The sequence below is a fragment of the Oryzias latipes genome, chromosome 10 (genome assembly GCF_002234675.1).
Source record: "Oryzias latipes chromosome 10, ASM223467v1".
NCBI classification, from domain to species: Eukaryota; Metazoa; Chordata; class Actinopteri; order Beloniformes; family Adrianichthyidae; genus Oryzias; species Oryzias latipes.
Genome location: NC_019868.2, coordinates 26,593,051 through 26,603,750, shown reverse-complemented (window position 1 = coordinate 26,603,750; position 10,700 = coordinate 26,593,051). Strand labels below are relative to the sequence as shown.

The following is a 10,700-nucleotide window of genomic DNA, read 5'->3' as shown; positions in this document are numbered from 1 at the left end:
TGCTGCAGCCTCTTTCAAAAATTAGTCAGACAGTAAACTTGTTATAATAATAATAATAATTGTTCTTTGTTAAGCAAATATATTTAAAGCTAATATTAGCTGGAAATAATAGAGATTTTTTGACATCTTCTATAAAGAAAAGCAGAAGTTTATTTTGCAAATTGGAAACCAGCAAAAGTCTAATATCTGCTGTTCTTTATACATTTTGTTACATATCAGTAAATACTTTTAAAGACGTCAACCAAAACTGCCTTTTATGTATTTCAAAAAAACAAGTTTCTCATATTTTCCCTACACTTGACTACTTTTTTCCTTCTACTTGAGTAATATATATTTTGGTGTAATATTTCTTGAATATTTACTTTTGTAGAAATGTTATTTTATCCATCAGTAAACCTTTCAAACCTTCAGCCGATACTTTTAATTCTTTTTGTTTTCTTGATTTAACACTTAGGACTGAAAAAACATTTCTAATTGTTTTCTGTAGTCCACTTGTCTTTTTCTTTTTTTCCCCTTTATTTAAACTTCTACTCGAGTAATAAAAGTTAGTCTCACTTTATTACAACTATTGGATAGTTCACTCACGTTTGTAAAACTCATCATCTTTTTGCGTTCAGTCCTGGCATCACGAGTTGTGGAATTAACAATGAAGCAATGAATCCAGGTTTTTGTGGTGAATTATGGGTAAAAAAATCTTAAACCTTATTTCATTTCTGTGAGCTCATCTGTGTTCAATTGTTTTAAAAACCTTTATATTGTCTGTGGGAGAAGATTCGAGCTAATAAACTTGTCATAACTCTGCATTCAACATCAGTAATGTGAGTTCACATCCTGATGTTTTTTTCTGGACCTTTTAGAGCATTAAAGTGTTCAAAAAATGAGGAATTCGTGAACTTAACAGAGTATTTTTTAGACTGAATTCGTCTAAAGAGAATTACAGAAAGTTACAGTGCAGTTAAAGGAATTGAAAGTATTTTAAAGACCAGAAATGTTGCATTAAAAGGTTTTTTTTAAAAGGAAAATATTGAAAGTGTTTGGGAGGATTTATGTGTGTTGCTAACATTTACAATGGAGGATAAAACAAATACATTTACAAAAATAAAGTCATACAATTATGAGGGAAAAAGTCATAATTTTACAAGAATAAAGTCAAAAATCGAAGAGAAATAAGTAAAAAACCTTTTGAGAAAAAAGTTTTTCCAAGAATACATTTTTAGAATTATAAGCAAAGTCTTTTTTTTTTTTTTACAATAATGAAAACTATAAATTAAAAATTTACAAGATGAAAGTCTCACATTTATGAGGCAACAGTCTGTTTACTAAGGAAACTAGAAACAACAACAAAAACAACCAATGCTTGCAGAGGTCCAAATGCATTATAGTACATATCTGACTTTTCTTAGAATTTTACCACTTTATTCTCGCATTTTTTTATTTTTGTTTTCATGGTGGCCCGAACACTCTGTCGTAAATCTGAGGTTGTTTTGTGTAATTGTGATACTTTTCTGTTAACCCTTGTGCTATCCTAGGCACTTTAACATTGGGAGTTGGGTCATCTAGACCCACTAGACAGTGCTCTGAACCTTTTTTCTTCAATGATTTGTGATCTTCACTGGTGTCCATGGATTACATGAAATCTTTCCACCTTTATCCACCTTTGTCATGGTAGGGAGAACATGTCAATGTAAGGGGGGGGGGGTCATCTAAGATAGCACAAGGGTTAAAATAAGTTCTTTTCTCATTTTTTCATTGACTTTATTTTCACGTTTTATGCAGCGGAGCTCAGCAGTTGCATCTTTTTGTTTCAGATGCTGTTGGGGTTTCTGGAGAACAAAGCAGTCCTGCAGCCTGTCCCGCCTGTTGCGCTGCCTTCCAGCTAAGGTGCACCTAGTGTAGCTAGTGAAGAAGTTCAGGATCTACTGCCCTAGTTGCTCCTTTTAGCTGGAGGGTTTGTCCTTTTGTTTCGGGAATCCTCAGCAAATTCAAAAGCCGAGGATTTGAATGTTTCTCTGATTTCTTGTTTGCTTTGTTGGATTATGAAGGCTTTGACACTTACTCGTATGATCGATGCCATCATGCAGCTCAGCTATAGAGCGACCCGTTCCATCCCGGCCTCCTGGAGCTGAACATGTTCTGGACCTGGCAGTTCAAAAGTGCTCACAGTGCAGATAGTAAACACAGAGCTACTGCAGTTTGCGCACTTCATGCTTTGCAGGTCACCTCCCTGGAGTCCTCGTCCCGCCTCGGAGTCGACCCTGAGCCGGGTTTATGGTGAGTTTTGTTGGTTTGCCTTCAGCTGCGTTCGGTGTTTGCTGTGCAAATCCATGCAAAGCCCGCTGTACCCGAGGCTCACCGGGTTGGTTTTTGTCCCGCCCTGCTGTGAACTTTGAGGAAGAAACGTCTGACGCAGCAGGGACAGAAAGCGAGCCCTTCCTTTGTTTTTTGAACTTACCAAAAGGTACTTCTGGTGTCGTGCACATTTTCAAGGCATAAAAACAAACAAAAAATCCTGTACCTGCACAAAGGAAAGGTAAATTCTTCAAAAGTTGAGTACAACAGATGGAAAGAAGCATCTGTGGTCTACAATAAAGGAAATATTTGATCTCTTGTTGATTTTGTTGGTTTGCCCACGTAAGAAGAAACTGACAGCCTCCACTTTAAAGAATTGATACACCTTTATTTGCATGTCATTGAGGAAAACACGTATTTGTAGTAGTACTTTGTGGCAAAGCCCATTTTAACAGCACAGAGGAAGCACAGCACAGATGCTTCTTGTAGTAGATGAGCAGCTTTCTGCACATATCAGGAGGAATTTTGATCCACTCTTCTTTTTAAATTACATCCAAATCCTTACGATTTGATGGCTGTTGCTTGGTAACTCTGAGCTTCAGCTCTCTCCGTAGGTTTTCTATAGGATTGAGGTCCAGAGACGGGCTGGGCCGCTCCATGACCTTAATATGCTGCTTCTCCAGCCGTTCCTTGGTTGGCTGTTTTGATCCTGTTGGAAGATCCATTCGTGACCTGTTTTAAGCCTCCTGATGGAGGGAAGGAGGTTCTTACTCAGGATTTGATGCTACATGGCTCCGCCCATCCTCCCATCCACACGGTGAAGTAGCCCCGTGCAGAAAAACACCCCAAAGCATAATGTTTCCACCTCTGTGGTTGACCGGTGGTGTTCTTGGGGTCCACAGGCAGCTTTTCTCTTCCTCCAAACACGACGGGTTGAGTTGATACCATGACCCCATCTGACCACCGCCCCTTTCTCCCAAACACTCTCTAAATCATGAAGGTGTTTATTGGTAGACTTCAGGCGGGTCTGCTCACATGACTTATTAAGCAGGGGGGCTTTGTGAGCACGGCAAGATGTTACACCGTAAAGTATTCCTGATGGTTTTCTCTGTGGTTCCAGCTGCTTAGAGATCATCAACTAACTCCTGGCAAGTTGTTTTTATTTCTCTGTGTTGTCGTGATCATGGAAACCCCACCTGGTGAGATTTGGTTTGGAGCCCCAGACCAAAAGGAAGCCCTTTCGTCTTTCCCATGGTGGAGAGTTTGGAGTCTGATGGACTGATTCTGTGGACAGGTGTTGTTTATACAGGTGATTAGTCCAAACAGGTGTCTTCAGTTCAGGTTGATTAGGAGTTGAACTGGTTTATGTGAACCGGAACTCTTTTGTGGTTACTACGGGGATCAAAGACTTATTTCCCTCAATGAAATGCAAATAATCAATCCATCTATTTTCTAAACCCGCTGTGTCCCTATATATTGTAATATTATTATATTGTGTTTTCTCGTCTGTTCCCCAAGAGAACAGTAGAGGGCGCCATCTGAGCGTTGATGGTTCTGGATGTAAAACAGTTTAATTGTGTTTGAAATGCAGAGATTTGCAGGAAAAGCTTCATACTCCTGTAAATCTGTGACATTACACCCTGGAATAAAGCATTGTGTGAATCCGGCGGAACTCCTGTCCCGCTGCTGTTCTACTGTCCCAACACTCCCCTGCTTCATGCATTTCCTGCAGGAACAATAATTGCGTTCGCATGTGTGATGTAAATTATGCGTGTTTCGCACCTTCGCTGCAGCTTTCTACACGCAGTGCAATTCATCTCAAATGACAGCAGCCCCGCGCAGCGCATCCGTCCAGCCGCGCACTCGTGGCCGCTGTCGCAGCCCACATCAGCAGTTTACACGGGGGCTGAGATGTCTCTGCGCGCTCAGTCTGTGGCTCAATGAGAGGCGCGCGCTTCCCGTGAGCGCGCACGAGCATCCGGGGCCCCATCCATCAGCGCAGAGAGCTGATTCGGTGCAGCGTAAGTGGAGGAGTCATAAGTTGCAGCCGGCGGCGTGCGTAATGAGACACTTGGAGCTGCGCAGGGAGAGATGCTGACCCGCGCGGAGCCGGGAGCTGCGGCTTCTTCTCGCCAGCGCAGACGCAGTGTCTTCCCCCTGTAACTTTTGATGCGCTGAAGTTCCCCGTGTGTTTGCGCGCCCTCGTCCTGCCATGGTTTGCTCGTCAGCGCGCGGAGCGCTTCTCCTGTGCGCCCTCCTCCTCCAGCTTTTTCCGCTCCCCGGCGGACAGGTGCCAAACTGCCAGGAGGTGCGCGCGGTCTTCCACTCCCTGCACCCCGGCTCCAAATGGGTCCCCGAAACCCCAGTGTCAGGTAACTCTCATCCCCCTTTCTCCACCTTGCAGTGCTTTCCTTTAGTTTCAGAATTCCCTTTTTAAGGAAGAAGAAGATGCGCATCCCCTCAAAAACATCTTCATGTTGTAGTTTACAGGAATCAATGGGGTTTGGTATTGATTCCAACATGAAACACGTCTCCTTCAGTTCTGACTTCGATTGGAGGACAGATGTAAACCTCTCCCTGCAAAGCGCTCGTCTGGTGCGTCCTGCAAACTTTTAAGGTTATGCTCCTTCAGGCGGTGATTAATAGTCATGTTCAGACCGGTTTCTCTGCAGCTTTGCCTCAGCAACACCTCTCAGAATGTAAATCAGAGGTGTGATCTGAATTCTGATCCAACAAAGAGATCTCAGCAAGGACTTGCCTCAAATCATTTCAGATTAATGCATTTTTTTAGGGGGATTTTTGAGTCAGTCCACTCTGTGTCAGAGGAGCCTGTTGCTCTCTGATTCCAAAAACATGCAGCTGCAAATGTTAATTCAGTCTTTCAGTGTCTTGTCAGCATCAGGAAGCGCTCCAGGTTAGGAAAAATCCATCTGAAAATGATCCATAAAACCTGTTCCTGAGATGATGTTGAGTTTACATGACAGAGTGGAACAAATCATTAAAGGCTTTAATTCAAACAGCGGGAGGCAGACAGTGAGATGCTCTTTAAAGAGTGTTTGTTTTCTGCTTTTCCTTAAGGTACAGACTCGTCCTCCTCCAATCACAACCCCTTCCATCTGAACCCTCAAACATTTTATCTTCTAGTCAAAAAAAAATTGGTGAAGCATTGAAATATTGAGCTCCCCTGAAGCTGAATGGGATGGTAGGTAATGCTGTCTGAGCTGGAAACCCACAGTTTGCAGGTAGAGATGAAATCATTGCATGTCACTGCGCAAATACTTGCAGAGACAAAGTACTGAACTGTCAGAAGCAGAAAAATTAAAGGGAAAAGAAAAGAAAAAAAAAAATCAATTTTTTGACTTTATTTTCTCCCACAGAGAATCATCCCAGAGATTGTGTTGCCTTTGTGCTCTGCTTGAAAAGAAAGACCTAAAGGAAGCCTCTTTATGTATCTCTAGTTGGCACAGAAAATTTTAGAGTGTTTTGATTTTTAGTCCTATTTACACCCAAAAAGTGCTGGGAATGGATCATTCTGGCTTGAAATGAAGGAAGAACAAAAGCTGTAAATATCATTTGATTCCAGAATGAAAAAATTGAAATGTTTTTAGACATAAAACATGTGGAGTTGGATGTGAAAAATGACCTTGAGGGATAATTCTGACTTTTACTTCCTTTCTTTAGTCATTAAGTGGAAACATGTTTTGCTAAATGTTCTAATTGTTTCCATAAAATAGACTGTTTTGATCATGTTTGAGTTTTTTGAGTTCACTGCAAAAACAGACTGCTTGCAAATGGGTCAAAAACTTTTACCTTATTGGCAGATTTTCTTTGAATAAGATAAGAAATCTGCCAAAGGCATCAGAGAAATGCTCCAACCAAAGATTTTGAATTCAAGAAAATAATCTTTTCTCAAACTAGGATTATTTTGCTCTTGAAAAAACTTTCTTGAGATTACGCAAGATGGAAAATACGACAATATATCTTGAAACAAACGTCTTTTTACTTTAAGTTTAGGTTTTTGCAGTGCATCGTGCTCTTATTTCACAGATCTGTCAGTATCCTGACAGATCTGTGCATCCCGACTCTCTTCTGTTTCTGCTTTTCTCTGATTGCTTTTATCAAAACAACAATCACATTTCTTAAAGTCCCAGCACTCCTGATTCCTTAAAAGACTAAAAATTGCAGACATTTTTCATATATTCTCATCAGGAATATCCATGTCACTGCTAACTATTGGGCACTTGCAAATATTTCAAACCTTGTTTTTAGACGTTTGACCGGGCTTTCTGATGTTTGAAGTCATCTTTGCTCTACAACTTTTCAAGCTTTTCTCAAAATCAGCACAGTTGAGATGTTTTGTTTTGCCTCATTAAGAACTAAGATAATGAGATTAAAATGTGCCAAATCTTTTTGCTTAAGACAAAACTAATTTAAGACCCAAATAAACTCAAACTTCTTGATTTAAGAATATAAGATATGTAATAACATCAGTTTGGGAACCAAGATTTAGATTTACATTCTAAGAATAAGGTTTAGATTTTATGAGGATTTCTTCAGATGGGCCAACTGTTACTATAATGGTTTCCTTCACATTCCTTCTTTTACATTTTGTTCTAAAATGAGCCATTTCCTCTTTTTACACTAGTTTTTTGTCACTGTAATCAAAACGAGCTGCAATTATGTGCATATAATTTCAAAAAATACAACCAATTTGCTTTAAACTAGCATAAAATCCTTCTTTTTGGGCTTTAGAACATTCAATTTTAAGTAATTCTATCCAACAGTTAGCTTTTAGTTTATTTTTCTCCTTTTTGAGGATTTCTAGATTTTGATACCTTACTATAAGATTTGATTTGTAGTAGTAGTAGTAGTAGTAGTAGTCTTTTTTATTTTGGACTAGTGAAACAAATGTAAAATAACAGAATAAGACAAGAACGAGACAAAACTTACAAAAACAAGAAAAAGACAAGTAAATTGTACAAAACAAAACAAAACAAAATGATATAAACACCAGTCCAAAAGGGAGTGAGAAGAAGAAAAATCTTATAAACTCTCACCCCCCTTTACCCTAAGCCCTTACTTTCCCACCATCAGAGTCCAGTGCCCTACCCAAGTGTATATGTACATATATACATGTAATTTTCATTTCCAAACAACATACAAATGAATAACAAAACGTATTGTCAAAGTATGCAGATTTATAAATGCTGACATTCTGTATTTTTTTGTATTTGCACATATTTATCCATGATCATCTTCCTGTATCTATATTTAAATTCTTTTATGTTTGGACATTGTTTCAAGCATTTACTGGTACTGTTCCACAACTTCACTCCACAAATTGAAACACAGAATCTCTTTTTATTTGTACGTGCTTTATGTATGACAAATGTATCTTTTTCCCTAAAATTGTATTTTTCCTCTTTTGTAATAAATAACCTTTGGATATTTGTGGGTAATAAGTTGTTTTTGGCCTTGAATATTATTTGAGCGGTACAATACTCTACTAGATCGTAAAATTTGAGTAATTTTGATTCTATGAATAATATATTTGTGTGCTCAAGGTAACTGACTTTGTGTATGATTCGTATTGCTCTCTTCTGAAGTATTGAAAGTGAATGTAACGTTGTTTTATAGTTGTTCCCCCAAACCTCTACACAATAAGAAAAATATGGTAAAACTAATGTACAGTATAACATGTGGAGTGATTTGTGGTCCAGAACCAGTTTAGCTTTATTTAAGACAGAAATACTTCTGGATAGTTTAGCTTGTATGTAGCTAATATGTGCTTTCCAGGTAAGTTTGTCATCAATTATGACCCCAAGAAATTTATTTTCATAAATTCTTTCAAGTTTCACCCCATTTATGTGCATGTCAATGTTAATATTGTTACCCTTATGGTGACCAAATAACATCATTTTTGTTTTACTTAAATTTAGTGAAAGCTTATTTACATCAAACCACAGCTTCAGTTTTCCATCTCCTTCTTAACAATTTCAATGAGTTGCTGCAGATCATCCCCATCACAAAACACATTAGTATCATCAGCAAATAGAACTAGCCGTAATTTGTTAGAAACCTGAAATAAATCATTTTTATATAAAATAAACAATATTGGTCCCAGAACCGACCCCTGAGGGACACCACAAACAATGTCCAAACATTGGGAACAAGCACGTTCAACCTTTACAAACTGCTTTCTGTTGCTCAAATAGCTTCTGTTCCAGTCTAGCACTAACCCCCTAATACCATACCGATCCAATTTATGAATTAATATACAGTGGTTAATTGTGTCGAAAGCTTTTTTTAAGTCAATAAATACCCCGATTACATGTTTTTTATTATCAATAGCATTTGTTATATTTTCTATTACATTCATCAGGGCCAGTGATGTTGATCGATTTGACCTGAACCCATACTGTCCTTCGTCCAGTATCTTGTGCTTTTCGATGAAAGAGTTTAATCGGGTTATGAACATTTTTTCCAAAATCTTTGATAACTGCGGTAACATAGAAACTGGCCTATAGTTTGTGAAGTGATGCTTGTTCCCGGTTTTGTACAATGGTATAACTTTTGCAATTTTCATTTGATTAGGAAATGAACCTGTTTGGAATGATAAATTGAAGATATATTCTAACGGTTTCAGAATTCCACTGATTACTGATTACTTATTTGTTCAATAAAAAAATGATTTACTGCATAGACAGATCATTTTACTCCTTTTTGGTGATCTTCTCAAGGTTGGTGCTCTTTTCCTATTTCAGGCAGTCTAGATTTGTTTCCTTACCATAAGTTATAGATTCTTTTGAGGTTTTATTAAGATGGGCCACCTTGTACTGACAGCGTTGTTCTCATTTTGATCACATTTTGTGGTCTTGAATTTGAATCAAAGCACCTGGATTTAAAATTCTCTCCATCAGACTGATGGATGAGCGGTGAAACCTTTCATGGGAGGAGATTTTAGGTCCAGTTGCGATGACTATCCAAGGAGAATGAGAACCTTCATCGTTTATTAAAATTACTAGCTGCATGGACAGTTTGTTTTACGATTTTTTTCTTAAGGTTGGTTTCCTTGACATTTTTAGGCTACCTGAAGGTGCATTTAGTGCCACATCTTTGCTCTGAAGTGTTTTCAACTTTGCGCTTGGTGAATTTGTCATGTAAACAGGGAACTGAGGGATTTGTGCTGCGTGATGAGTTCTCTGCAGAGGCCTCCAGCAGATGAAAGATTGATGAAATCACACGGAGAATGGTTAGCTCGGATCAGTGCGGAGCATCGTGTGGGAGAGGTGGCTGATTCAGGAAGAAGTCCGCTGGAAGCCAGAACCGAATTCTAATAATGCCGCATGCAAGCGCCAAAAGTTTCTCTCCTTGCATCAGTGAGAACAGAAAGAGGTGAGCAGCGTGCAGCGTGCAGCGAGCCGACATCACAGATGAGATCTGCAGAAACACGATCCACAGCAGCTGTGGGAGTAGCTACCACGCATGCCTTTGTTGTGACTTGCTGTGGGGGTTTGGAGTGGTTGGAGGTGAGATGGAGGCAGTTCCCTCCAATCGTGGCACGGTGCAAAATAAATAAATAAATAGAGGAGGATGAACAGTGCAGAATAAATAGCCCTGGACAGTGGTGGGTCTCTGACAGTCCTCAGATGCGAGGGGAGGAGCGTCTCTGAAGGGGAGAGTGGTAGGAGTTTGCTGGAGGCCGAGTTGACAGATGCCACAGATTTCAGCAGGAAATCCCAACCCAGAGCTGCTCGAAATGACTCTCCTTCCCCTCCTTCCTTCCTCCTTTATGTCCTGTTTTTATAAACACAAACAACCATATGTGAGCTGATGACGGATTCAGGGGGGTATTCCAGAAAGCAGGTTATGCTAGTTACCACGGTAAGTTTAAGGGTTAAGGAAGTTGATAACCTCAGCTTTCGGTTCCAGAAATGGAGGTATGTTTCAGGGTATGTCAAGTTGCCATAGCAACTCATGCTCTGAACATAACCTGGTCTGGAGCTTAATTATTTGCTTAATTTGCTTAATTATTTGCTTCAGTTAAGATGAATCAATTCTTTTTAGTTAAGTCAGCTTAAAAATAACACGTAGTTGTCAGACATTTATTTTACTTTTTATTTAAATTAATTCAATTAAGTAGGTGTAACTTTGGTGCTGCTGTTAGATCGGCACCGCAAGGGATTGTGGGATACCATTCCCTTTGCCTGTCTGGACAGATTTGGGTTTAAGTGTGGATTTTTGACCAAATATGTTATGTTTTTTAGCTGTTTTACTGTGTTTTGTCTAGTTATTTGTCCTGTTATGTTTTATTCTTCTGCACCATGAGTAAGAGGGAGGAAGAGGAGGATGATGAGTTTATATAGCAGCCCTACAGCACAATACATTCTTAAAGTCAAAGAAATGGCACA

General features: G+C 39.2%; 1 non-coding gene across 1 annotated transcript; it reads left to right on the top strand.

Annotated features, from left to right (window-relative positions):
• The first annotated feature begins 2,253 nt into the window (after positions 1–2,253).
• On the top strand, positions 2,254–2,356 carry mir19b-2 (microRNA 19b-2). The gene has a single exon (NR_107140.1). It is a non-coding gene; the product is annotated as a microRNA 19b-2 (primary transcript).
• The last annotated feature ends 8,344 nt before the right edge of the window (positions 2,357–10,700 follow it).